The following is a 26,372-nucleotide window of genomic DNA, read 5'->3' as shown; positions in this document are numbered from 1 at the left end:
ATGCAAAATCAGTTTGGCTTGAAAAATAGGAGCTATTGTCAGGGGTTAGAGTTATTTCACATTTCTTCATTTGCAACAGTTTAATTGAGTAATTATGTTTGAGTGGATTCAGTATTGGCTTTTATTATATACTGATGGACGATTTCCTCTAAATAACATAATTATAGTCAGTGCCATATTGCAAAAACTTACTGATTACTGATTAATGGGAAATGATAAAAAAGGGTTTAATTCAATCCATGGGAAACGCCAAGCAGGAGATATACAGTTGAGATCAGCAGCAGGGAATAATCTATCAGCATGTCATGGTCTGATCTGTTTGAAGGGCAGTAACTTCAACATAAACACCTTTTCGAGGCTTTCAAGCGGGATGGCCTGGCCTGTGGTGTCAACCGCCTCAGTGAGATCAAAAAAGGACTCAAACGGAGCAGTCAAAAGCAAACTGAAACCAGGGCACCTAATAGAAAGCATCTCAAAACCCAGTATAAACTTCCCTGGTTATTATTATTCACAGAAAGCAGCAGCTTGTGGAAACGGCCATTTTCGTAAGATATATAAAATCCGGTGTATTGTGATCAGTGGTGCGCTGCAAGTTTCAAAGTTTTGAAGAGGACTTAGTCCAGGCTATTAAATACTGACTGATTGCATGATGTCCAAAGTGACATATGTTTAAGGAAGATATTTCGTTTCTCACTGCATTGTGCAATCTGTGAAAGCCAGGCGAAGAGCGATTGACATTTTCATGTAGTTCATGGAATTGCCGAGCATATTTGGAGAGGCCGTTTTAACATTTTATGGAGTCCCAGTATCATACTAGAAATGACTTGTTCCATGCCGCATGGCTCCATATCCATTATAGATGGCTGGCCCAGCTATGCCAGTGGTATACATATGTTTACAGCTGTCAAAATGCACCAAGAGGAGCCACTGAGAATCCTAAAAAAAACAGCTATCCATCTGAGCTGGATGGATCCTGAAGACTTTGTTGTAACATTATCTTTCGAGCATATCAATAATACATACAGAAATAAATGTGCCCAAGTGCACAGAAACAAAAGCAAAGCAGCCCCAGAATATCATGCAGCATGTTGACGGGGCTGCTGACATTCACACTGAATGTATTTTTCAAAGATCTTTTCTTTAAAATAGCCTTTAACATTTACTTTTTTACTTTCACACGCAAAAATTAAGTACTGTTTCTTGTTTAAATATTTAAAGCACAGAATGAAAATCCATGATCTTAAATGCAGTGGTAATTCATTTTGACTCATTTCAGTTCGGTTCAAATTAGAGATGTAGAGATGAGACGGTTGTCTTGTTTTGAAGGATGAGAAATTCCGAGTTCCTTTCATGTTTGAGAGGTTAAATGAGTTATTTTTAAAAGACTGTTGCCCTTAAAATGCATTTCCCCCCCCCCTCAGTAAATACCGTTGATAAATGGTTTAAAATTTAAGCTTACAGTGAAGTACATGAAAGTTGTACTGCAGTTAAACTCTATTTTGGTGCAATCCCTTCCTTTGATTGTGTAGTTCAAGATTGTGGAAGGGAGTGGGGTGCCATGGGTATTTCACTTTGAGTACATACCTTCAGATATGATTAAAAGTTGATGTTTTGAAGCTGGCAGTATCTAGGCTCAGTAATTGTTTTAAGGAGCCGGGGGAGACTTTGTAGATCTTCCAAAAAGTAGTTTATTTTAAGTTCTGTGTCACTAATTCATCAGGAGTACGTGCTCCTAGATTTGAAAGAGACGCAGCACGCCAGGCAGGATTTTATTTACTCAGAATGGAGTTTTCTTGATAAATAACCTACATTAACTTGAATATGAACCCTGTTAAAAGAGATGAAGCTCCTTCTAACCTTGTGTGAAGTAAAATAGTATTAAGTAAGTCATTGGTTTTTTAAAGAAACATCAGTAGACCTATCTGGGCTGCAGATTTTGTAGCACTACAAGAGCAGTAGAGCATACCCGTGAGGCTTTACTGTTTTAACAAGAAAAGGTGAGCCTAGTAACATCCAGTAATTAACATCGATCACAGAGTTTAGCTACAGGTGATGGAAACTATATGCGTTTCAGAAATTAACAGAATCCATCCATCCATTCGCTTCCGCTTATCCTTTTCAGGGTCGCGGGGGGCGCTGGAGCCTATCCCAGCTGTCATAGGGCGAGAGGCAGGGTACACCCTGGACAGGTCGCCAGTCTGTCGCAGGGCTAACACATAGGGACAAACAACCATTCACACTCACATTCACACCTAGTGGCAATTTGGATTATCCAATTAACCTATCCCCACAAGCTGCATGTCTTTGGACGGTGGGAGGAAGCCGGAGTACCCGGAAGGAGCCCACGTAAACATGGGGAGAACATGCAAACTCCACACAAAAAGACCCCGGCCTGATGGTGGAATTGAACTCAGGACCTTCTTGCTGTGAGGCAACAGTGCTAACCACCGTGCCACTGTGCTGCCCACAAATTAACAGAATAGTTTTTTAAATTTATCCTGTGAGAGATGTACTTGAAATTTTAAGGCTTTAATCTTGACTTCAGTCAATTTAATACTGGTTGAGATGCAGCGTGGACTCAGAGTACTGGACGAATTGCTGAACCGGCAAACTGACATTGATCGGCTCAACTAATTCGGTTCATATTGCTAAAAACAAAATTTATATTTAATATTACATGACATTGTGGATTAAAGATTGCATGCCCATGTGAATTTGGCTGCGTTAGCTCTGACTATATAATGTTTTTCTAAAGGTAAGTTTTAAGCTTTCTCTTTGGCTCCTGTAACTCAGTGTCAGGTTGTAGGCGTCAAACAGAACAAGGACACGCAGGAAAATCACTGCTAATAAAAGCAGAAGGCTATGAATGTGCCACACAGGGAAATGTTTAGCAGCAGCACAACTGAACCTCTGCTCCTAATATAAGCCTGCACAGTATTCTTCTTGTGCTCCTTGGTTAATTTAATTTGCATTGTCAGATAACCAATAAGACAAATGAAATAACTGAATTTTTGTGATTCAGCAGCAGTGAAATGAGAGCCAGCCGAGGAAATCAGATAATTTCCCTTCCTTTGACATATTGGAAATGATCTTATCAAATATCTCCTCGCCTATTTAGTCTCTTCATCCTGACATTTGTCTTGACAGACAAATCCTGTTACAGTAAGAAATGAATTCAAGAATGAAACACAAATTACAGACGTCCAAGTGTTTACCAGCCCCGCAGAGAGAATTGGGATGTTTTTGTGAGGGGAAGGAAATGAAGAGCACTTGTTTTTTTTTTACCTGTTTTGTTGGTGACTGCTGCACCACCACCTCCACAACCTGACAAAGTGACAGCTCTGACAGCGCTTGGGCACAACTCTGACATTATTTGCAGATGGTAAATAAGGAAAAAAAAAATCTGGTGCGGTAGTATGATTCATAGTTAGTCCCAGCTCTTGTTTACAGACAGGTTGTCACATTCGTTTAGCAAATTACATTCATACTTAGGGCTCTGTAACATGCTTTTGCCCTCCCACTTTATTGGAGGAGAGAGGATATTAAAAAGAATCAAATCTCTTCTTTTCTACTTCAGTCATCAAATCTCCTGACTCTGAATCCTTCAGAATGATCAATCTCTGCAGAGGGATTATGCTCCACAGATGCCAGTGTTTCTAATGCACGTTTCTTATGCACTAATATGTACAAAATTTCCACCTTCTACAGGCGGCTCCATTACTTTCTCGTAACCCCGCTTAGAGCCTTGTATGTAACAGGATATGCTAATACTTGTCGTGCTAAGCCGTTGTAATCTTCATGCTTGAATTTGTGAGCAGAAAACCTCGCCTTTTCCACAAACTGTAAATACTGATGGCACGGTGTGGCTGTGTGGGGAAAAAGTGGCATGAATTTCCCCCTTTTTTCAGTGACCCCAAAGACTATAAAATGGGAAATTGTGACCATGCAGTGTGGATGCACAAGTACATGAACTATAACTGCATGATTACAAAATGAACAGTTACAGATTAACGTAATTCCCCTCTTTCTCTATAATACATTTTCCTGGAGACCGCAGACCATATGCTTATGTAGCAGTCAGTGAACCATGAAATCACTTGGTTTTCATGAAGCCAATTTGCATTCTCAGGTAAAAGCTCAATGGGCCAGAGGTAGTTGTAAAACCTTCATTTAGTATATCAGACCTGTCCTTTCTTATTATGGCTGCACAAAATGATCAAAGTGTCACTACTGCTGAAATGACACTGCATGCTAATGGCATGAGACTGCTGCTGCTTTTTGGACAATCACACAAGGATTTTGCATCATCCTTCAATCATGAGCTGGTTTTTCCTCACTGCATTGGGCTCGGGTGAATGACTTGATACTAGGCATTAGAATATTCACAGAAAAAGTGCTAGTCTAAAACACAACACTGAAAATTTTAGAATAAAGTGTTGATTTTACTTTGAGAAGACCTGTTTGAAGAGAGTCTTTCATGCTATTTATATTGATCTCATCTCCTTATAGACATAAACGTGAAGAACTCTGATGATTTCTATAAATGGCGCCCTGTAGCCAAAACCAAGTCAGTGGAGTCCCCTTTAACATTGTACATAAACAAAATGAGAACAAATCTCAGCATTTTTGTGTTTGCGTGTTAGACAGCCCTGATGATAACTATGTGATGCAGTTAAAGGTACAGCAAAGATTTTGTCTCCCACAGGATCAATTATTTTTTTATAATACAAGGTCAGAAATGGACGTTATTATTGCGCTGCATGTAGCTGAAAATGGCTTTCACTATAAAAATGGAGCCACACCAAAATACAAAGGTTCATTATTTAGGTTGGCTTGCTGTATTCTTTAGCTTTAATGATTAATCATTTGCCACTTTCTTTGGATTAATATCATATGAGGATGTTTGATGTTTAGCAAGCGATGACCTACTACGACGTTTTACAAGTTTTGGCTAGTATCTCCATCACTTGTCCAATCCTTCCCGAGGGTTCTCTCCTGTTTCTGCAGCCAAAATTATCTCACGGACAGCCTTTCAACACAATTATAAGATCTGTATGTGGTCTAAGTATTACTGTTTTACATCCTGTGTGGCTGTAGTTTTGATCTGAGATGTCAGTGCGCCTTTAGTATTTATCTCTTATGCAGCTAGGCCTAAGAGAAATGACTCAGTACAGTCACACTTTATAAATCTATCAACTGAAATCAATGAACAAGAAGAATAAAACGAACAAGAAATGAATCCATGTCATGATTTCATAATCAGTTGTTGTAGCTTTACTTACAAATTGAGTATATTTCAAGCAGCAAGACATACAGCTGTGGGGATTTTCTTTTCTGTGTGCCACAACCTACTTCCCATTTCTAAAAAGACTCAATAAATAAAAAGTTATTCTGTAAGTGGATACCTGGCAATTGTTTATTTTTTGCCAGCAGCTGTAACCTCTCCTATGAATCACATGATTGATAACACAACTTAACACATCAGTCTTGCTATAATAGAAAATAAAAATGACACTGTAGGACAATAGAGGTTGATTTTTGAAAGGCCATAAAATGTCCATAGACAACACGGACCACCTCTTGCGGTCGCATGAGTAAGTGCATGTTAAATATTCTGACCTTTTCAGAAAGGCAGTAGTGTCATCACCACCTAGGGCAGGACTCGTCACCGTGGCAACAAAGAAATTGGAGAAGAAGGTTGTTGCAGATGGGAAAGGTTTTCCTTCCAACATGTGGTTAATGTTGTGAAAAGGTCTTTTTTTTTTTTAACAAACCATTATGTTTTCCTAAACCTACCCATACAATGTCACGCAGGTAGCAACGTTTTTAATGGATCCTGTTACTGACACCACAGGAGACAGAAGGAAGATGGAAAAAGTAATAAAATAAATGGATGATTTAAAAAAGAACAAACCAGGAGAACAAAGAGAGGGAACCAGTGTGGATGACAGGAGGGAATAAAGGGGAACAGAAGGCAAAAGACTTGATGTGCAAATAAAAAACCAGGGAAAGAGACAGAGATAAATACAAATGTGGGAGAAGAAGGTGGAAACAAACCAAGAGCACTATGTTTTATTTGATTTTCCTTTCTTTAACGTTTATATAACAAGTCTGGATTCATTATGTATTGATTGTAAATCTCCTGACATAGAGCAGGGTCAGAGTCCAAATTCGGGGGCCGCATCCTTCAAAGGCCGCATTTGATTATGTCACAGTGAAGCCAGCGCACAAGCACTTGGGTTTTAGTTTAGTACATGATTTAATTTACAAAATAAGTAGGTAATCATAATTGCTGGTTTTAAAGCTATTGAAAGAAATGTTAATTGTGTAATACCGATCATTTCTACCCCCGTGTAAGGTATGCAAAGTCTACTACTAATAATGATAATGTTTTATTTAAACATACAGTAAATCTAACCTTTTAAGTACTTCATGGTGCTCCTGTATTGTCAAATACAGTGATGGTTACAAACACTGTCAAAGCCTATAGCCATTTCCTTGTAGTCTCAGACATTTTAGCTCCTATGCGTCAAACCTAAACACTCGTCCACTAAACCGTAACTAGTAGGTCTGAGGGCCATACACTGGTTACAAAGGCTAATGGGACACAGGCGAACTCAATCAAGACAATAGTCACAGGAAGAAAAGTAATAAAGGAGTAAAGTGAAAAAACAGACGCCACATAAGACATAAACCTTCAAAATAAAACGGGAGATAAGATCTAAGGGAGACCTAGAAGAAAGTCAATCAGATCACAGGCCTATACTAAAAAGCAGGATTGTGGCGTGTCCAGGTAATTTCAGGGTTAGCCCTAGTTTTCTGTATAACGAAGGTGGTTCACTTCTTCCTGTATGTTGTCATGGTATGTTATGCTGTGAACCTAACCTGTTTAGGAGCAGGTTAAGATCTAGATTACAGATCAACAGCTATGAAATACCCGCCTACTGACCAATCAATTTTCCAGAAAATAGAGTTGTTCCCCCAGACATCAATGTGCAAATAATAAGAGGGTGTAAAGTTTTTTTTTAATAGCATCTAATGTCTTTGCTTCCCCAATGAGCATCAGTAATAAATAATATAGATTTTTAGACACAGCTTCCTTATTTTTTGACATATTCCTTTTTTTTTTCTATTTCTACTTTTTTTCTGTTGGCAGCAAACAGTTATACAATTTTATTGTTTTATTTGCATTAATATTTGATCCTTGCACTGGACTTGCTGTCCAGATATAAAGTTTGTGTATCGACTAAGATTGAATTCAGTTTTACATTTAATCTTTAGAAAAGGTATAAAATGTTCTTGTAGGTCATTCTAATCTGCTGCAAAGACTCTTTTACTCTGGTGGTATTGAGCTACTAGAACACAGAACACATACCAAGGATACCTTTTCAATCAATCAAATGAATTTCACTTTGTTCTGTGTCAAACTGAGGTGATTTTCAGTAATTTTCTTTTTTGGCTGTGGGACAGAAAGCTTTACTGTTTAAATGTATCCAGGTTAAAGTTTCAAAGCTCTAATGTGCAGCTGTCCCCTTAGAAATAGACCTATTGCATCACATTTTATCACTGAGAGCAGAATCAGTGATAAAATAATTACCTGGAATTAAAATGTTTATTTTACTTAATCACCAGCTAACGATTAACAGTCATCTCTAGTGCAGGGGGAACCCTGGGGACGCTTAGCTAGTTGATAACCAGCTTCGTGTGACCGTTTATTCTGATGGACAGTGTTAGAGGAAGTGAATCAGGATAAGAGAAACACAACCTGGGTATGTTGAACAAACTTTTTAGCATATGTCCATGAAAAAAACACATTTAAAAACACATAGAAACAGAAACCATAAGTAAATATCAAAATAAATACTGTAACTACTGCAAACCCAGTGTTTCTACACAGTCTTCATATTTGTAAGTCTTTTTATTGCCTCACTGTGAGTGACACATTATGATATTGCAAAATGAACCACTCGTGTTATTTCTGCAAACACTCATTCATGTTGTTTTTTTTGGTAGTCAGTCAATGTATTTTGTTGTTTAGGTATTAGGATGATGAATTTGTAATAACAGACTCTGCTCAATACAATAAAGAAGGCTAGGAGATATCCATAAAAGCTAAAATGTTCATTGACCCACTCCCTTGGTGGTCTGGGTGGCCTGGACCTCTTCTGTGTCGGGGGGGTTCTACTGGGTACCAGCGGTTCTTGAGTGGCCGGCCTCTAGCGGGGTCAGCTGCACATCGCCCCTGGTCATCTAAGGCCTTCCTCCCTTGTACTCCTGCTGGGTTGGGTGTACAGACATCACTGCGATGCGTGGCCTTCGGTCTTCAGTACTCTTGGGGGCTGTGGACGGCCTGGTTTTCCTGAATCCATCTCTGTCTGCCTCTGGCTCCTGGGGGGCATTATTACGACTTCCCATCCTCATTTTCAAGTACATTTCGTGACAAAGACACACACGCACACACTCAACACTCCTCTCTTTCTCTCACTCACACTTGCATACAAACACACGCCACAAGAAGATTGTTGATTTATGAACCCGTGCATTTTCTGATGTTTGGGTTCCAGGTGTTGTATGTTCGTTTTTCTTACAGGTGCGGCACTTGGCGATACATTATGCACGTCTATTTGTACTCTACCTTTTTATTATGTCTTTCCCTTGAATCCTTGAATTAAAAGATTAAACTTAAAGGGAAACAGTTAATAGATATCTGATAATAGATAATACACATTAATCTGATTTGACTATAGAAAATATTTAATTATTTAATGTTAAGTTCAGTGTTAATTGTCACTATTTGTTATATCTTTGAAAATGAATTATGTTCCAGTTTTCAGCTGTATTCATGGCCAAATGAGCAATTAGAAGGTGTGATCTTAGACACAAAATGTGAGCAGTTTCCTGACAGACATTACTCAAGCAATTAATTAATGACAAAAATTATCATTACGCACTGCCAAGTGGCAATTTCCTTTTTTTTTTTTTTTTTTTTTTTTTTTTTTGCCTGTCCCGTTTGGCTCTTTTGCCATCAGAATTGTTGTCTAAAGGCAAAGAAAGATGCCCAACGGATTTACTTTACCAAACTGACCATCCCAGCCTTGCCGTAATGGTCCATTTGATTCACCTTTTATTGTTTATTTTATTTTCACTTACTGAATACGGGACAGACTTGACTGGGGGAAAGAAGGGGAGAAAGAAAGAGGGAAAGAGAAACAGCTGAGAAGAGGGACGGGGGAGAAGGGCAAAAGACAAAAACCAACAGAACGGGCAGAGAAAAAAAAATGCATATATCGATCACCTGGATCACCTGCTGAGAAAGAAAAAAGAAAGCAAGCAGAAGAGAACAAGAGTAATAGAATAAACAACATCACAATGATATATGGGAATATGACAGTAAATACTAAATGTTAAACATTATTGTGCAGCACATAAGATCAACAGAACACAGTGTGCTTTGAGGTAGGAGCCAAAAAGGGTGTAGTTTGTGGGTGTGATCACCCGTGTGTACACCTGTGAGCATGGACGCGCTTGTTTTTTGTTTTTTAAAAGGTTCCTTCATGTAATAATCTGCTAGAGGGTGTGGGGGGGCCACAGCCCCGTCCTCCAGGGCGTGAAGCAGGTGTGGAGGAGATCAAAACTCCAGACATCCAGAGGCCCCCAGAACACAAGAGACCAAGGAAGACCAACAGAGGGGCAGCTGCGCCACTGTCCCGGAAAGAGCTGAGGAGAGTCCCAGATGAGGGCTCACTCAGCAGCCGCGGAGCAGAAGCCAGGGGGGGTTGCAGTGACGCGCCCGTGAGCTCCGCCGGCAGCCAGCTGCGCCTGAGTGACCGAGCCCCAGGCCGAGAGGCCGGGGGCACCCCACCTCCGAAGTGGCCCGAGCGAGCCCCAGGCTCCAGGCCCCGATAAGCGGCCGCCAAGGAGTGAGCCGGTGTGTACCTGGACGCCCATCCCCGGACACAAAGAACCACCAACGCACCGATGTCTGAGGGGGTCCGCCACTGGCAGGGGAAGTGGTGGTAGGGGGAGATAGGCCTCCAAACCTTGGAGGGCCTGAGATGTCCCCAGAGAGGTGGCGCCTGACACCCAACCTGACATATAGACACAGACATACAGGCACACACAGATACAAACATCCATTCCCACCCTCATGCTCTCATATGCACTTACTCCACACTCAACCAACGTGGAGACAGACATAAAGAGACGTTGTACACACGATCACACTCCCCAAGCGTACTCTACAAACCGGGTCTAGGTGCCCCCGCCCCTGGAGGGGGGAACTGCACCCAGACCCAGGTGGTGTTTCCCTTTTCCCTGCGGTGGGGGGAGGCAGACCGCCCCGACTCCGCAGCAGCAGGAAGGCTCCACACTCCAGACCGCAGTCGGACGGCCAACTCCTCCTCCTAGTCCTAGCCCCCCTGCTCCAGCAGGTCGCAGAGAATGGGGGTGAGAGAAGACTCCAAACCTCCCTCCACCCGCTCATTGTAATGTTGATGCATGTGTGTTCTAAGGTGCATTTAAAACCCAGGAGGGCTTGGAGCTACCTGCCAGAGAGCAGCAGGTAAGCGCATGGTCCCTCCTGCTAGCCCTCAATGTCTACGTGTATTTAAAATTGAGAGGTGGGCAACGATGCCAGGGGTGGGGTGTACACCCTGATGGTACTTTGGACTCCGTGTATCGTGCCCACCCCCAAGATCCTATATGTATGTGTAATGAGAGTGTGAGTAATGTGAATGTCTAAGTTGTGGGATAAAATTGAGGCAGAGGCAGCCAGAAGGGGACAGAGGGGGGGGGTAGCCTCCTCTGCACCCTGGTGACATACCCCTACTCCAAGGCCCTGCATGTGTGGGTGGTTGTGGTGGAGCGGGAAGAGGGAGGCAGCTGGAGATGGGGAGGGAAGGAAGGGAGGGGCAAGTGACCCTTCCCTGGGGCCAGCTTCCCCGCTGACCCCAGTAGGCACCCCCATACTCCGCGACCCACCAGGGAAAGGGGGCCCAGGCCCATCCAGACCGGGCCCAGTGCAGCAGCGCCGCCCGGCCCCACAGAGCCCGGGACAGTCCACCCAACCCCACCACAGAGAAAACTGCACCCACCCCACCATCCACTCATCTTCCAGACTACATAAGACAATAAACACCCAGGCTGAGATCTTCCTCCACCTCTCCTGTATCTCCCCCTCCTGCAGAAAATGCCAAGTGGCAATTTCCAGGTTTGAAAAATTAGACCAGGTGGAATAAACTTGATTTGTTTCTAGTAGGCAGTTGAGGCTGTGCGCCCATGTTAAAATGTTCAGTTATACAGCATTAAATAGGATGTTTATACATTGATAAAAACAAAAAATGAAAAAACAGTTTGGTGTTTGGCTTTTTTATACTGTTTCCACTAGAGCAGGGCGATATGGCCAAAAATATTTATCACGATATATATTTGAAAATTTGCGATAACGATATAACCGACGATATAATTGATGCGAGACAAAATACAACTCCACAACATTACTAGCGCAAAAAGACAACCTTCCATTTATTTTCACTTAAACAAGAAGCTGGTTTTTATGTACATTAAAGCTTTATAAAAATGTAACAGTGCAAATGCAAATTCCTTGCTGAAAGTTTAACCAAAAGGCATTTCCAGTAGAAATGGGCTGACATATCCTGAGCATAACCATGTATAATATCCACTGAAGTTAAAAAGAGGTGCTTTGCAACATTAAACTGCAGTGTGCAGTACGCATTTTTCGGACCATAAGGTGCACGGGATTATAAGGCACATTAAGCGAAACAAAGCAGTCAGATAAATCAAACTTTATTAAACTCATTCTTCTTGCTTCCTCCACTTCTGTACCATTGATTCATTAATGTTGAATTCTCTGGCAGCGGCTCTATTCCCATGTTGTTGCAGTATATTAATGACTAACCTCGTATTGTGGATGGATTATCTCAGTTGTTCTCCTGACTGAAGTTTGGTCCGTTTACAGCATCCTGCCATGCGATTGCATTTGTCTCTAACCATGAAGAACCTTCACGTTAACTTTTATAAGTGGAAAAGTGTTAGTGTTCGTCCTCCAGCTTCACTGTTTATGTTATGCTAACATAGCTGTGTCGCTAGCGATCACGTAGCACATCATTATATACCAGCTAGCCCAACTTCAGTAACCCTACAAACGTCACTGCTGTTTAGTTTCCTGTCTTCATTTATGTTGGAAGTGATAGCAGAGCTGTACGTTTGATTTTTTTCAGAAATCTCTCCGTCAGAACATGCTATATCATGCTTAGGTAACTAGCGAAACTAGCGAGCTAACTTCCGCTAGCTTCCTGCTAACTTCTAACTCCGTTAAATGTAATAACTTTTGTTTTCATGGATGCCTGGAAGTTAAACTTTATAGTTACACCTGGTAAAGCAGCAATGCTGATCGTTTTATTAAAGATGAAAGAATTTAGACAGTTTTTAACTCTAAGTGATGCTGCAGTGTTGTTTGACCTGAAGTATACGGAGTTTAGGACCCAGATTACTCCCAGATTTAAGAGCATCTTAGTCCGACAAATATGACAATAACAACGGCCGCTTGCATGTTCTGCAAAAAAATGTGCTTTGTTGTGTATCTGACGGACAAACACCAAACCAGTTCCACATCACTGAAGTTGCACCATTTTTACAAACCAATTCTGGTTCATCTGTTTCACTCAACAATCGGCCATGTGCGTATGAAAACAAAGGCACTGCGCATGCGCGTTTTACTCCCATTCTATCGCGATATTTCATTTTCCTATCGTTGCCTAACATTATACCGGTATTACCGTGAACGGTATAATATGGCCCAGCCCTAGTTTCCACCTTCATCACAACTGTTCTTTTTTCACAACTAATCTGTCTGGATGCTCGAGTTAGGGGCGTGGTCCCTTGGATTGGCAGGTGTTTGGACACAGGCAGCTATAGCTGATTGGCGTCTGCTAGTCCTCATTTCACCCCATAGTCACTGAACTTGACTTCTCTTTTGTTTTTCTGCAGTTGGTATATTTTAGAACATCTTGTTATTGTTTTACATGAACGTTCATAAAAAGAAATAGGAATGAGAAAATTGAACTGAAAAGATAATAAAATAAAATAACATTGCACAATTGCTTTCACATATTCGTGGTGGAAAAAAATATGTTGCGCATGCAGACACACACCTTTTAGTGCTTTTTTGTGACTTGCCAAGTATTTGGGAGCATTTTAAGAGAATTGTTTGACAAATGTTATGGCTTGCTCTGTGGTATAACCATTCTAGAAGTTAATTCACCAGTTTTGGCGAATGAAATACTGATTTATTGGTCTGTTTTTAACACCAGTTGCATGGTAAGTGTGTTTCTGTTTGGCACCCTTACAATTTCTAGATGCATCTTGCTAGCATTTTCTGATAAAGTAGCAGTCCAAACGCTCCTCCAAATACAGTCAGTTCTAGCTACAAAGATTGGACATTAAAGTGCCAAAACACTAATGCTGACATTCAAAATGCAAGTCCAATGGGTACATGTCACATGTATCCTTTATACATAGTCACAACCCCAGCTGCATTTTATTATCTAAGCCTTTATATTTGAGGTTAGATAGTAATATAAATTGACTCATACAGTTTGTTCTGACCTGTAATCTATGGGGGTCCGTTGCTTAGGCACTGGAGCAGGTTGTCTGCTAATTGCAGGGTTGTGTCCTTGAGAAAGATATTGAACTCCATGTTGCCCCTGATGGCAGGTAAGCACCTTGCATGGCAGTGCTGTAATCTTGTAAAGCATTTTATATAACAAAGTTAAGGTTAAAGGTGCTATATGTGTATATATGCAGAGCTGTAAATGATGGCATTTATATATTATACATATAAATATAGAACTTTTACCAGTGCACATGATGGGATAAAGTCTTTCGTCCCATCATTGAAAAGTTTGTCCATTTTTAGCTATTGCATTACAGATGACCTCACTATGTGATCCATGAGCCTTGTCTGATGGAGTCTAACCATAACACAACCAGCCTTAATTATCACTGAGAAAGCATTTTTTGTGATCACCACCTGCACTTTTAGCCGCTGACCTTCCTTGGTAACCTTGCCCTCCAACATTATTCAGGTTCAGGGGTATTGATTGGCTGTGAAATGCACACACACACCTTCATCTTTTCTTGACCTCCTATGGCAAAGGTTTGTAGAAGCTAATGAAAAGCTAATTATTCAATCAAACTGCTCCTTAAAGCAATTTTCCTGGCAACTATTTTGTCTTATTTCAAGTAAAGAGCTCCGCTCAGTTTGAGTCAGGCAAGTGGGACGGTAAAATTCATTAAAGTCTGATGGTGTTTTAGATTAGTGGATATGGCTCAGATAAAAACAGGTGTTGATCCTTAATAATCACCTTGCTTTTGTGGTTTCTTCCCTAGATGACTCTGGGTATTTTGCACCTAGTGAATAAACAGAATATATCTGATGTATTTAAACACATTAAGTCTACACATAGTGACACATGTTCAATATGTTCAGTTTCAGGGCATTGTTGTTCATGCACACCCATTAGTTAGATGTAATTAGGCTTTGACTGCAGCAAAACAGCTGTTGAAAATCCATGAATACATATAGCTCTGTGATTGATACCTTGCCATATAGTGTACACGATCCTGTGTGTAAATCGCGTCATTAATCAAAATGCTGACATGAGGAGGAGTAAATGACTATAAAGTCAGGGGAAAATGAAAATGGCCTAATGGGATTGAGTTTCATGGATCTGCATAGGATAAGTTTGACCTCACAGTTATGACAGCAGTCGGGCTACACTACACCTCCAAACAGTATCGTTGTTTCCTGCACGAGTGGTTTTGTCAGCCCACTGCTGAGTCATGATGACATTGAGAGTGTCCTTTAATAAGCATGTTAAAGCTACAGCTGCTGTACTGCTTGTCTTTTTCTTGGGCGCTGTGATTCCTGCAGTTAGTGAAAGGAGGTGAAAAATTAAATTCGAACCAACATCTTTACTCCAGTCAGGCAATTTAGAAATAATTAAAGCTCGTACTAAATACACACACACACACACACACACACACACACACACACACACACACACACACACAAAAAAAAAAAAAAAAAACCTTGCAAGGCTATGGTGGAATTAATTCCCCATACTGCTGTGGTCTATTAATTGCTGTGGGTCCTTGCTTACCTGCCAGCAAGCTCTGAAATTGTCATCACTTCGGTTTACTTTATATCCACGGAATGGAGCACAAGGAAAGGTGAATAGCTTCAGTATGAATGCATTCACTCAAATGTATAATTGATTGAAGCTATAAGGCTTGTTTTTGTCTCCCTGGATGGTCAGCAGGATCTGAGGGAAGGAGATGCCTGCAGCTTTTTGCAGAGATTTCTTTTTGTTGCTTTTGCAGAGCAGATGTCTGGGAAAGGAGGGAAGAAAAGCATTATCCCTAAGCCAGTAGAGAGATAATTCTGGCATTGTCTTGTAAATATATAATGAAAAGAGTATGAAATGACAGTTCTGTTATATTTCAATCTTAAAACACTTTAAAAATATGGGTTTTGATCTGCTTTTCCTCAATGCTGTAAGTAGAGTTTTCCAGGGAAATCTCCAAGCAAAATTGTTATTTAGTTGAAATCTTGGTCCAAATAATGCATGCTTATAGTCTGATAAAATATTACTGCCCTGCCTTTGAGATTTTCTTAGCAAGCTTATTGATATTTACTAATGCTTCCACATCAGTACATATTAGGCCTGCTCTTTTTAAACATTTTTTTGCAGTTAAATGTTGGTTTTTCAATCATTCTTGTATCTGTATGTCCTTTTTGGGGGGGGGGGGGGGGTTAGTTTGTTTTTGATGCCACTCACATTGGGTCATCGCTGTGTGAGTGAGTGAGCGGCACAGTATAACTACAAAGAGGTAAAAAGGGAAGTCTAAGTCACCCCTGTTGCCATTTTGAGTATTGTAAGTAGTAAAGCTGGCAATACAGGAGGACAACGGTCTCCCTAACAACTGTCTTTGTCTTGCACGGATAGGAAGGAATCATAGTGATGGATAATGACTTGACTGAGAATGCCCATTGGACCAAATAAAGGCCTGGGGCCAAAAAGAAGTGGAACAGAGAGGTAAAGTGTTGCAGCTGTGAAAGGAAAATGGATCAGTGGAGTGGAGTGTTTGATACAGTGAAGAAGAGCCATGTTGGAGACAATGTGAGGCTGTGGTGTTCCAACACTAGACTTCTCATTTTGAGCCAGGTGATGGTATACTTGAAAGTGAGGATAAAATTGAAAAGTCATTGATGAAATACATTTTTTAAAGCAAATTTACGAGTCCCATTGGTTTCTCGCTGTCACTGCAGTGATATTACTCTCTGACACACTGGCTGTGAAGAGGGGGAGGAGTGGCCCGTGTTACCGCCCTGCACAGAATATGCTTGGAATGACAGCCCATGAAATGTGTGACACCTACGCTCTTACTTTATTTCTTTTCTTCATTTCTTGAACTCTGACATGACAGTACACATCCAGCCTTATTTGAACTGGAGCTGGAAGAGGATTGAAATGACGTATCAAAAAGCAAAAGCTTGCGTCATAAATACTTCATTGGCTGGATGAATAGCTGAAGGTGACAAGTCTAAAGTCCTCCCCTGAATACAAATTGATGTACAGTAAAGCTGGAAGAAAAACCTGAGTGGAGAGTTCTGTATTTTCATGCATGAAGGCTCGCTGCAGACAAATGCGAGCGATACGGTAATCTCTCTTGGATTGCGTGCCGCTGTACTGCAAGCAGAGCTGTGACATGTCACGTAGCTTGTTTTAAATTTTTGGGACAAGTGAGAAACTGAAGGCCTGTGACCTTGGTATTCATCTCTCTCCAGTGTGGAAAAAAAAGTGAATGTTTGGGTAAAAATAGCCTCTTAAGTGAGTTACAAACCCCCATGCGTCTTCATCAGATATTGCAGAGTGCAGCAATAACCTTGCGTTTAAGCATCCAGTAATTTTTTTGGAGGCATTTATCACCTTATTTTTTTCATCCTGAACCCAGTCTGTGTTTAGTACAGATAAATTCCAAGTTGTGTCAAAATAGGATAAATTTTTCATTATGCTCCCCTTTACACTTTGTTCTCCTTGAGCTACAATGATGCAGTGAAATATTAATGACAGGACACACATTCATAGTCATGGTATCTCCAACTCTGTTTTTCTGGTGCCTTTTTCTGCTGCTTATGTTTCTTTCCTGTTGTTTCATAATCAGATCAGCGTTCATATCGCACCCAAAGCTGCCAAGTGGAAAAAGGAGCAAGCTCAGTCAATGAGATTATGAATGTATGACTGCCTCTCTAGTGTGTTGAGAAACGTTGCCTCCTTCACTGGAATATTGTCTAGAAGTACATGATAAACATCCCAAAATGTGTTAAAACAACCACTTCTCTGGCAGGCTTTTTACTAAAGCTTTCTACAGCTGCATTATGTCCTAATTCTAACAAAATGCTAAAGCATGTTCCTTATTCCCCAGCGGTGTTTTCCTGTGGGAGTCGCCTGCCTCGGCCCTGAGTCTTTGACTGTTAGCTGATCAGGATGCTGATGTGGAACCTGTAATGGAGACCAGGGCTTGATATCTGGTGAGTTTGCCATGTTTTTCAAGTCACTGCATATTGACTCTAAGCAGCTCCCTGCTTAGTGGGAGCAGCTTTAACTATGCTGAAAATGTTGTTAGCAGTAATACATCAGCAGATTTAAATGGAGTGCTATGTCAGAAGATTCAGTGGCACTACAGGGACAGAGGATAACTGAGTAAAATATTAATATTTATTCTCCTCTTGTCTCCTACTGTTTGGCAGCATTTGATTTACACAGTTAGGCAACAACCATATGCATCGAGTCTGTTGACTCTGAATCTTCTTTTCTGGCTTTATCTTATTTGTCTATTTCCAGTGTACTTGGGCAACGACACAAAATTGTCTTCTCCCAGAAAATCGTCAGACTGGTCATTTTTTAAATAACATGACTCCTGTTTACGTAGATGATAGGGCTGCACAATTAATCGTTAGAAAATCGCGATCTCGATTCATACTTATGTGCGATCTCATTTCGAAATGACAACGATTTAAAAAAAAAAAAAGAAAAGAAAAAAAAAAGCTGACGATTGTACCGCATTTTGATCCGGGACATAAGCTGCATGAAAACAAGCGCTCACTCTTCCTGCTCAACAAATGACAAGGGCGGAGCCTTATACCACGTGATACAGAAGTCAGCTGGCAGGGAAAAACAACGGAGAGCACGTGAGAGATGACGAAGCTGTAAAGGCCAAGAAAGTGACAGGAGAAAATCCGTCCCGGTCAACCACCCAAACATCAATAACGGGAACCTCATACAGCGCTTCCCTATACACGTCGAACTTCCGCAGGCACAAAGAAATTACGGAGGCTATCACGTATCACCTGACCAAAGATATGGCTCCCATCAACACTGTGCAAAACGAGGGATTTAGGAAAATGATCAACACCCTAGACAAACGCTACACAGTGCCGTCCCGCAACTATTTTAAAAATGTTGCACTACCTGCTCTATACACGCAGTGTCGGGCAACGGTGGAGACGGAATTACAAGCAGTACAACATTTTGCAGCAACGACAAAATGTGAGACATTTGTTGTTTTTATGTTTATTTATTGTTTTTATGTTCAGTCTCAACTGTTACGAAGTTGATGTGCAGTTAATAAGTGCAATAAATATTTATATTGGAAAAGAAAATCGTGAGAGAATCGTGATCTCAATTCTAAGCAAAAAAAATCCTGATTCTCATTTTATACAAAATCGTGCAGCCCTAGTAGATGACACTAACAAACGGCCGGTACAGTCGGTTCACTGGAGGACTTGAGAATGACGATAAAAAGGTGATGATGATGATGATTGTGGCGAGACGAGGATGGGGTATAAAGTAAACACTCTTTGCAGTTTTAAAAAGACAACGCCACCCTGGGAATTTCACCCAGAGAATACTGAAAGTAACACTAAATCACCAGAAAGGCACTTAGGTTCGCTATACTCAGTCCAGAGACGAGGTTCAATGATCAACAAATTCACAATTTATTAATAATTATTTAAAACACCATATAAAAAGCACAATCATAAATATTCAAGTACAAATATGCTTAAAAAGGTATTCAGAGCTGAGGCTTACCAGTGGAGGGGCAGGGATGCCACACACAAACTAAAGAAAGAAAACACACCCAAAACACAAGTGCAACACACTATCACACACACACTCACACTAATAAACTAAACAAGGCAGGTGTGTACACTCAAGGGATCCCACCACCAAGGCACCCTAGTCTCCTCCACGTCGGCACTCCGCATCTGAATAAAAAGAAACAAAGAAAATTTTAATATATTACAACAAACTAATGTGTAGCACCGGGGGATAACCCAACTGCAGGACCACACTGGTGATCTACAGCTAGAAAAAGGGCCTCCCACCAGTGGTGTAACAAAAATCCAAACTACAAATCAAAAAGCAATAAAACAACATACAATCTGAATAAAACTCTAAAATCTGGAGCAAACGGAATCGCCGTACTGCTCCAACTTGCCGTCCACACGACGATAAGTTAACAGTCAATCAATATGCACGCCAGCTGACTCCGATAACCGGCATGCATATGGCCGTTGTCCTCGCCGACGTCCACTGTAAAAGCTGACAGCAGCAGGGAAAGAATTCTCACAACGGGAACAGACGGTAAAAGCACAGCAAGGCAAAACAGCAGCACTTCAGTTCACGTAGCTTGGCGCAAAAGGCCCACACTTCCTGCGAAACATAATAAATAATTACTATAAAAGAACAATAGAAGGCAGAGAGCGTAACAAAAGTTGATTACGTACCAAGTAAGCCGTGTCACAGAATGTAAGCAGAATAGCTCGGAGGAGGCTTCTATAGCTACGACCAGCCGCGATGGAGACTTTAGAGGAGTAACCCACAAACGATCTCTACCACACCGAGGAAGTCAGGTGACCAAAAAGGAGATCACAGGCAAGCAATGCAGAGACACTCAAATGGCCACTATTTATACCAGCGCCCCCTAATGGGCCAGGCTGAAAGTGGGTTGGACTGCGGGATAACATTCATCCTGCCACATGATGATAAAGAAATAGATATACAACTGTGGAACTGTGTAAATAGATTTACACAGCAAGTGCAATGTCTACAGGGTTGCCATCAGCGCAGAAATGTGTGAGAGAAAGTAAAAAGATTGCTGGATAAATATTGCTTAGTCAAGAAGCTCTTATCCAGCATATTCAACATGCATATAAATATAGCCGCTATAATAGTAAATAATAATAATAGAAAAATATTTGTTCTCAGAGAGAGCTTTATTATTTATGTAATGTCATCTAAAAATGTCTAGCATTAATTTTGTAAAGTTAACAATATTTTGTGTATTTGTAATCGAAATGTATGCTTTTCTTTAATACGACTTACAGTTTTTATCTAACTACAAGCCACATTATTATCTGAAAGCCTATTTACCAAACTTTGATTGTAGTCTCAGCTCTTAATGTATTTTTCTGATGAAGCCAATTGGAGTCATTTTGACCCCGATACAAAATATCGAAATAAATACAAAAAACGCCAGGCAGCCCTGGGATGTAATCCCTCCAGTGTGTCCTGGGTCTGCTCAGGGACCTCTCTTACAAGCCCAAAACACCTCACCTAGGAGGCATCCTGGTCACATGGCCGTAACACCTCAGCTGGCTCCTATTGAAGAAGAACAATAGTGGCTCTAATCTGAGCTCCTCCTGAATAACTGAGCTCCACACCCTATCTCTAAGGCTGAGCCCAGACACGCGTTGGAGGAAACTCATTTCCGCTGCTGGTATCCACGATCTTTTGGCCACTGCCCACAGCTCAGCTCGTGACCAAAAACAAGGACTGAAGCACTGATCGACTTGTAAATCGACAGCTTCGCTTTCATGCCCTGCCCTCTCTTCACCACATCAAATCAGAACAGCTTCTAAATCACTACAGATGAGGCACCAATCTGTCTGTCATTCTCCCACTCTACTCTACTTTACTTTCCTTACACGTAACCAAGATCCCGAGACACTTAAAGTCCTCCACTTGGGGAAGCGACTCATCTCCGACCCAGATTCTGACCAGACTCATCCCAGATACTTCACACTCAGTGCAAGCTGGAGATCACCACCTGATGAAGCTAAGAAAACCTCATCATCTGATGCAATGATGCCAGGTCTCTCTTGGAAATGAGATTTGAATTCCAATTAGATTTATACCTGGATAAATGAAGAGTTAATAATAAAATCCACAGAAATCAGGGACCACCTTACCAGATCCTCTCCACCCATTTGCTGTAGCTAGAAAATTTGTCCATAAATGTTCTGAAAAGTATCAGTGACTAAGGGCAGCCCTGGCGAAGATTATTATTGGCAGTGCAAACCAAGCTCTCAATGTGGTTGTATAGGGACAGGAAACAACTAAAACCAATTAAAGCTAAACACACACTAAAGGCAGTTCTAGCACACAATTTCCCTCATGCTATTCTCAGGGCATGCTGGCTTATGACAGGAGCAACAAACAGTTGTGCCCTTCCTGTCTGTGGTTCATGAGCAAAGGTAACACCATTTTCAAGCATTAAACACTTGCATCAGCGGGTGGAGCTCCCCTCACTCCCAGGAGGGTCATTTCTGCTTGGATTAAGGGGTTCACAATCTAGCAGAATCAGCTCTCCTTTTTCATGTGTGGCATCACCAGGGCACGGCCCTGATCTGTTCTACCAATGTTTTAATAACTTCCACTTTGGCGAGTTATCATCCAGATGATGAATGCAGCAATGGAGTCATTCTTCTTTAAATTGACTGACAGAGCACCACTATTCCTCTTGATATTATATGATACTTTAATTCAGGGCTCATGGCAAAAATGTATTGAAAAAAGTCACAGAAGTCACAAAAGTCACATAACCTGAAATGGTAGCATAAAACTACTATGAAAAAAGTATACCTTTGGGGTCTGCACAGTAGGATGAGTGTTAAAGTTACTAATTGGTGAGTAACCTTTTCACACAGTAGGAGGTTTATGGACAGTCTGTAGAGCTTGCATTGATCTACATTTGACATTAATGGATATAATGTACATGTTAACGCAGAGTCGGAATGCTAAACTGCCACATGTAACTGATAAGCACAGTGGGTGTTTTAACTGTTCACAAGTCTGGACTTGGAATACTAAGAAGTGCAAAGTTTTAAGAGTTAAGAAGTCATTCAGTCTTTCCATGCTAATGGCAGTTAGAAAACTGCAAATAAAAGCTTGAATAGAAACTTGGTAATTGACAGGTTTTAAGAGGTTAATGGCCAAAGTACCATTTTTAGCTATGATAGAAACATTCTATATGTCTAGCCAGAAAGGAAACATGATAGTATAAATTTAGTTTAGAAAGAAAATAAAATGGGGTGGGGCTGTGCCGATTATCAGTATTCTCTCGAGACTTAAAAGCAAACCCCACCAACCTGGCAGTTTCTGTGGTCTTTATATAACTCTGCCCAATATTTCAAATAATGTGACCCATGTGTAGTACAAAAGAAGGCTCTGTCTGGAGTCGTAGTGTAATTGACTGCAGCTCTAACTAACTCTTCAAAATGCTGCAGCAGGACATGAACACAGTTTCGTGTTACGGCTGTACATTATATAGCATGAAACTATTAATTAAAACCCAACACACAAGAGGATAGAGTTAATGGTGTGTGCTCCATGTTCAGAGGGCAGTCATTTGAGAATAATTGTGTGCATCTGAAGTGCAGAAGGTACCAGTATCCCCTTAGCAACTGTTTGGTAGACTCAAGTAGGTGTTCATCCTGAAAATGTCATAGCACTACATCAAGGCATATGATATCTGATCCGGCTTGCTGCCGGTAAGTGAACTCTGCTGAGGGCCTAGTTTTAGGTGAAAGTCTGGTTTATGATCCTGGTGGAATTCATTAAGGTGAGGAGTGGGAGGTGGAATGATATTGCCTGCCTTTGACCCTCTGTGGTCAGAACTCCTGTGGTTTCAGTGGTCAGGGGGTATCGCACAGTGCTGAGAACAAAGAAATATAATGGCTCCCACTTGTCCTCTGTGGGTTCAAAGGGAATGGCATGGCAATGCCAATTAGCCAGCTTGTGTTACAGAATTGAACATAAGTGCCGTTCCCTTCAGTGCCCCCACCCCCCACCCTGCGTTGTACTCCTAACAAGCAGCATCTACAGCAGACACCCTGCATAACTCTGCATATTTTGTGCACCGCCAGACATCCTGTTCTGTTTTGTGTCCCAAAAAAAGCAAATAATTCCCATAGTTTAATTAATCCTTTTTGAGAGATTTGAATTCACTCCTTTCCTGTCAAATAAAAGCAGTTTGTGTTGTAAAAGTACAGTAATTTGGCCCGTATGTTTTCTTTTGACATCTTCTCCCAGCTGCTCTTTTGAGTGCAGTTTAATCCCGGTTGTCAAGTTTGAGGCCATTAAGAGGCGGAACAACAGGATTCCCCACCAGCTCATCTCTGCTTGCAGAAAATTATGGCACTACAAACTGAGTGTTCTGAAAGTAGGTAGTGAATAATATATATATATATATATATTTTTTTTTTTTTTTTTTTTTTTTTTTTCTAATCGGGGATCGAGGGAAGAGTGAGGAGTAGGTCAAGTAGTTGCCTTCCCATATTCAAAATTCCAGTGCACATCTTCCCTGTCTTGTGTCTGGTGGTCTGTTTCTCTTTTCAAGGTAATGTGAGGCTTGCAGTGAGTGTTTCCTGGAATATCGAGCATTCAAAGCAGTGACAGGCAGTGTCAAGTAGCAGCTCAGGGTATTCTGAATGTTTACAACACATATTACCATGCTGAGATATCCTCCTCTGCACCTGATTCTTGTTACTGCATCTGTAATCATTTGCACAAATTAAGCCATACACCCTGTGTCAAGCACATCTTGAAATTATAAGGGAAATTTGAGGTGGTGCAGCTGAAGCTTTTTTTGTTGTTGTTCTTTTAAAAAATAATAGAGAAAATACAGTAAAAATCAAACACACCTGCATGCGTGCGAGCACAAGGTAGATAAAATAGACGCGTCGCTCCAGGGGAGTTGTGCTCAGCGTCTTGGTGTTTTCTCTGTGCTTCGCTTTCTCTTTTTGTTAGTGCAGATGCAGTCAGGGTTGGCAAACACACTGAAGACTGAGTCACTTAAACATCCTCATTTTGGCACACGGCTGATTCATAGTGTATTGATTTCTTCATACATCAGATTCTTTTGTTCTTTTGTTTGTTGTTATGCATGCATACAGCAGAGAGGGCATTCTGTGAGCTTCTGCAGGCACATATGTCTGTCTTAAAGCTTCCTCCTTTGCGCTATTATGTGATCAGAAAACGAGAGGCATCTTTAAATGAGACATGGAAGTACAACCCTATCATATAAACGTGCTCATTACAAGGAGCATAACTGAGTAGAAGAATCAATTTACATTAATGGCCAAGAATAGCACAATCAGTGTTTGTGAGCATAAACAACCCTGTCTCCCAGAGCAGCAAAACAAGAGAAACTCTGATCTCTGTTGTCATGCAAGTGTAAACCCTGGAGCTCATTCATTCAAAATAAAAGGTGCATTACACTTTGATGGAACTCTTTTTGCAGTGCCTGGATCCAAACAGGCAGGCTCTTAACCTAAAAAGGTATCTGTAACTACAGACAATATCTCTCTTCATGGTTCTCTTTCATGAAAAAAAGAAAGATTTTTCTTTCACTGTTGCGGAAATCAGCAGAGCATTACGAGAAATGGAGCAAGACAAACTCTTCTGTTCATTCTTGGCAGAAGATGCTGAAATTAGAAACAGTGGATAAAAGTTCAGTAATGCAGACAGAGGCATGCTCAAGTATTAGGAAAACCTTTTTGAAGTTAAATTGGTTTCTTTGAGGGAACTCGGTCTCAAAACACATCTCAACCAGGCTCAAGTTAATTATGCTTTAGAGTGTTTGTGCGTGTGTGTGTGTGTGTGTGTGTGTGTGTGTATATATATATATATATATATATATATATATATATATATATATTTGATATATATATATATATATATATTTGATATAAATATTATTATACAGATGTCTATTTACACACCAGGAAACTTTGGGAAGTCGTGGCATTCTCACTGGAACTGCTTTGATACATAATATGCTGCGCTGATTGGAAAATAATGCCTTTTCTTTAAATTTTTTGTTTTGGTTACATCTTTTATGCAAATGGATAAGGCTGTTTATCTAAAGTGCTATCTATAAATACCTACGACAGCTCAAGGGAAAGATCTCTGCCACTTCCTGTGCAGAAACAGACAAAGATACAAACCCTAATGCTCTCCTTTCCCTCTCTGTCATCATAAATGTGAACGTCTTTCCTTGAGTTTTACCCTCTGCTACATACCGTAAGTGGCTTGTGATATAATGTTGCCAGTTTTGCTGTCCATCTGCACATTGGTCTAAACAAGGCGTCCCCCTTCGTTTCATATCATTTACCAAATACAGCGGATGGGAGGAGGCTGCGTGATAGTGGCAGACGAGAAGCTGGTTGCGAGCCACAGCTCCTCCATTGTCTACCATGCTGGAGAGAGAGTGGGAGCCCCTAAAGAGGCCTGGCAGAGTCTCTGCTTCCATCTGCCTGCATGGAGCCCAGCTCGCACCACTTGAGATTATACTCACGTCCAAGCTGTTACTGTAATTTGCATTGGCTCATAGGCAGAGGAGAGTGAGAAGGAGGAGGAGGAGCTGCACATGAGGCAGGGATGTTATAAGTGGACCTGGCAGCACAATAAGCTTGCTTGGGTGTAGTATTATGGACAACTGGCATGGATGGAGCTATATTAAAGTTCAATAATGGGATTGAGCAGGTTGCCTCTGCTGTCCAAGATTATAGTTTGTGTTAGTGCATGAAGTAAATTATAGAAATGCAGTGTTGGGAACTACCTCAGTCGCATTCACTAATGGTGTCGTATTTTTTACAGCTACACATTTTTAATCTTTGTGCCTGGCTCCAGCAGCATATGAGAATTATCAGTCACAATATAGCAAACAAATTAAAGGTATGTCGTTCTGACTATACCTCTTTGTTATGTATTCCGCTAGTTAGCAGGTGATTCCCCCCCGTAATTCATTCAGATGAAAGATCACACCAGGAGTAAAGAATTAGCAAAGTCTACACAAGCAAGTCTACCAGCACAAAGGACTAAATCAAAAATACAAACTCTTGCAGTGCCCCGTCTTTTTAAGATCATGCATCAAACCTGGGATGTGATCATAAATTCGTCTATGAGAATATAAATCTAAGGCAGCTGCTTTGTTTACATAAT

General features: G+C 40.9%; 1 protein-coding gene across 1 annotated transcript in view; it reads left to right on the top strand.

Moving 5' to 3' along the window:
• lrfn1 (leucine rich repeat and fibronectin type III domain containing 1) overlaps window positions 1-26,372 on the top strand; it is a 141,424-nt gene that overhangs the window by 88,904 nt on the left and 26,148 nt on the right. The window contains exon 3 of the mRNA XM_085430402.1: window positions 17,509-17,614. The gene's annotated coding sequence lies outside the window, so the exon portion shown is untranslated. The remainder of the gene's footprint in view (window positions 1-17,508; window positions 17,615-26,372) is intronic.

Source organism: Copadichromis virginalis, linkage group LG14 (assembly GCF_057382275.1).
Source record: "Copadichromis virginalis isolate Kocher_CV1m ecotype Utaka linkage group LG14, C_Virginalis_male_GT1.1, whole genome shotgun sequence".
Taxonomy (NCBI): domain Eukaryota; kingdom Metazoa; phylum Chordata; class Actinopteri; order Cichliformes; family Cichlidae; genus Copadichromis; species Copadichromis virginalis.
This window is presented reverse-complemented; position numbering and strand designations above follow the sequence as displayed.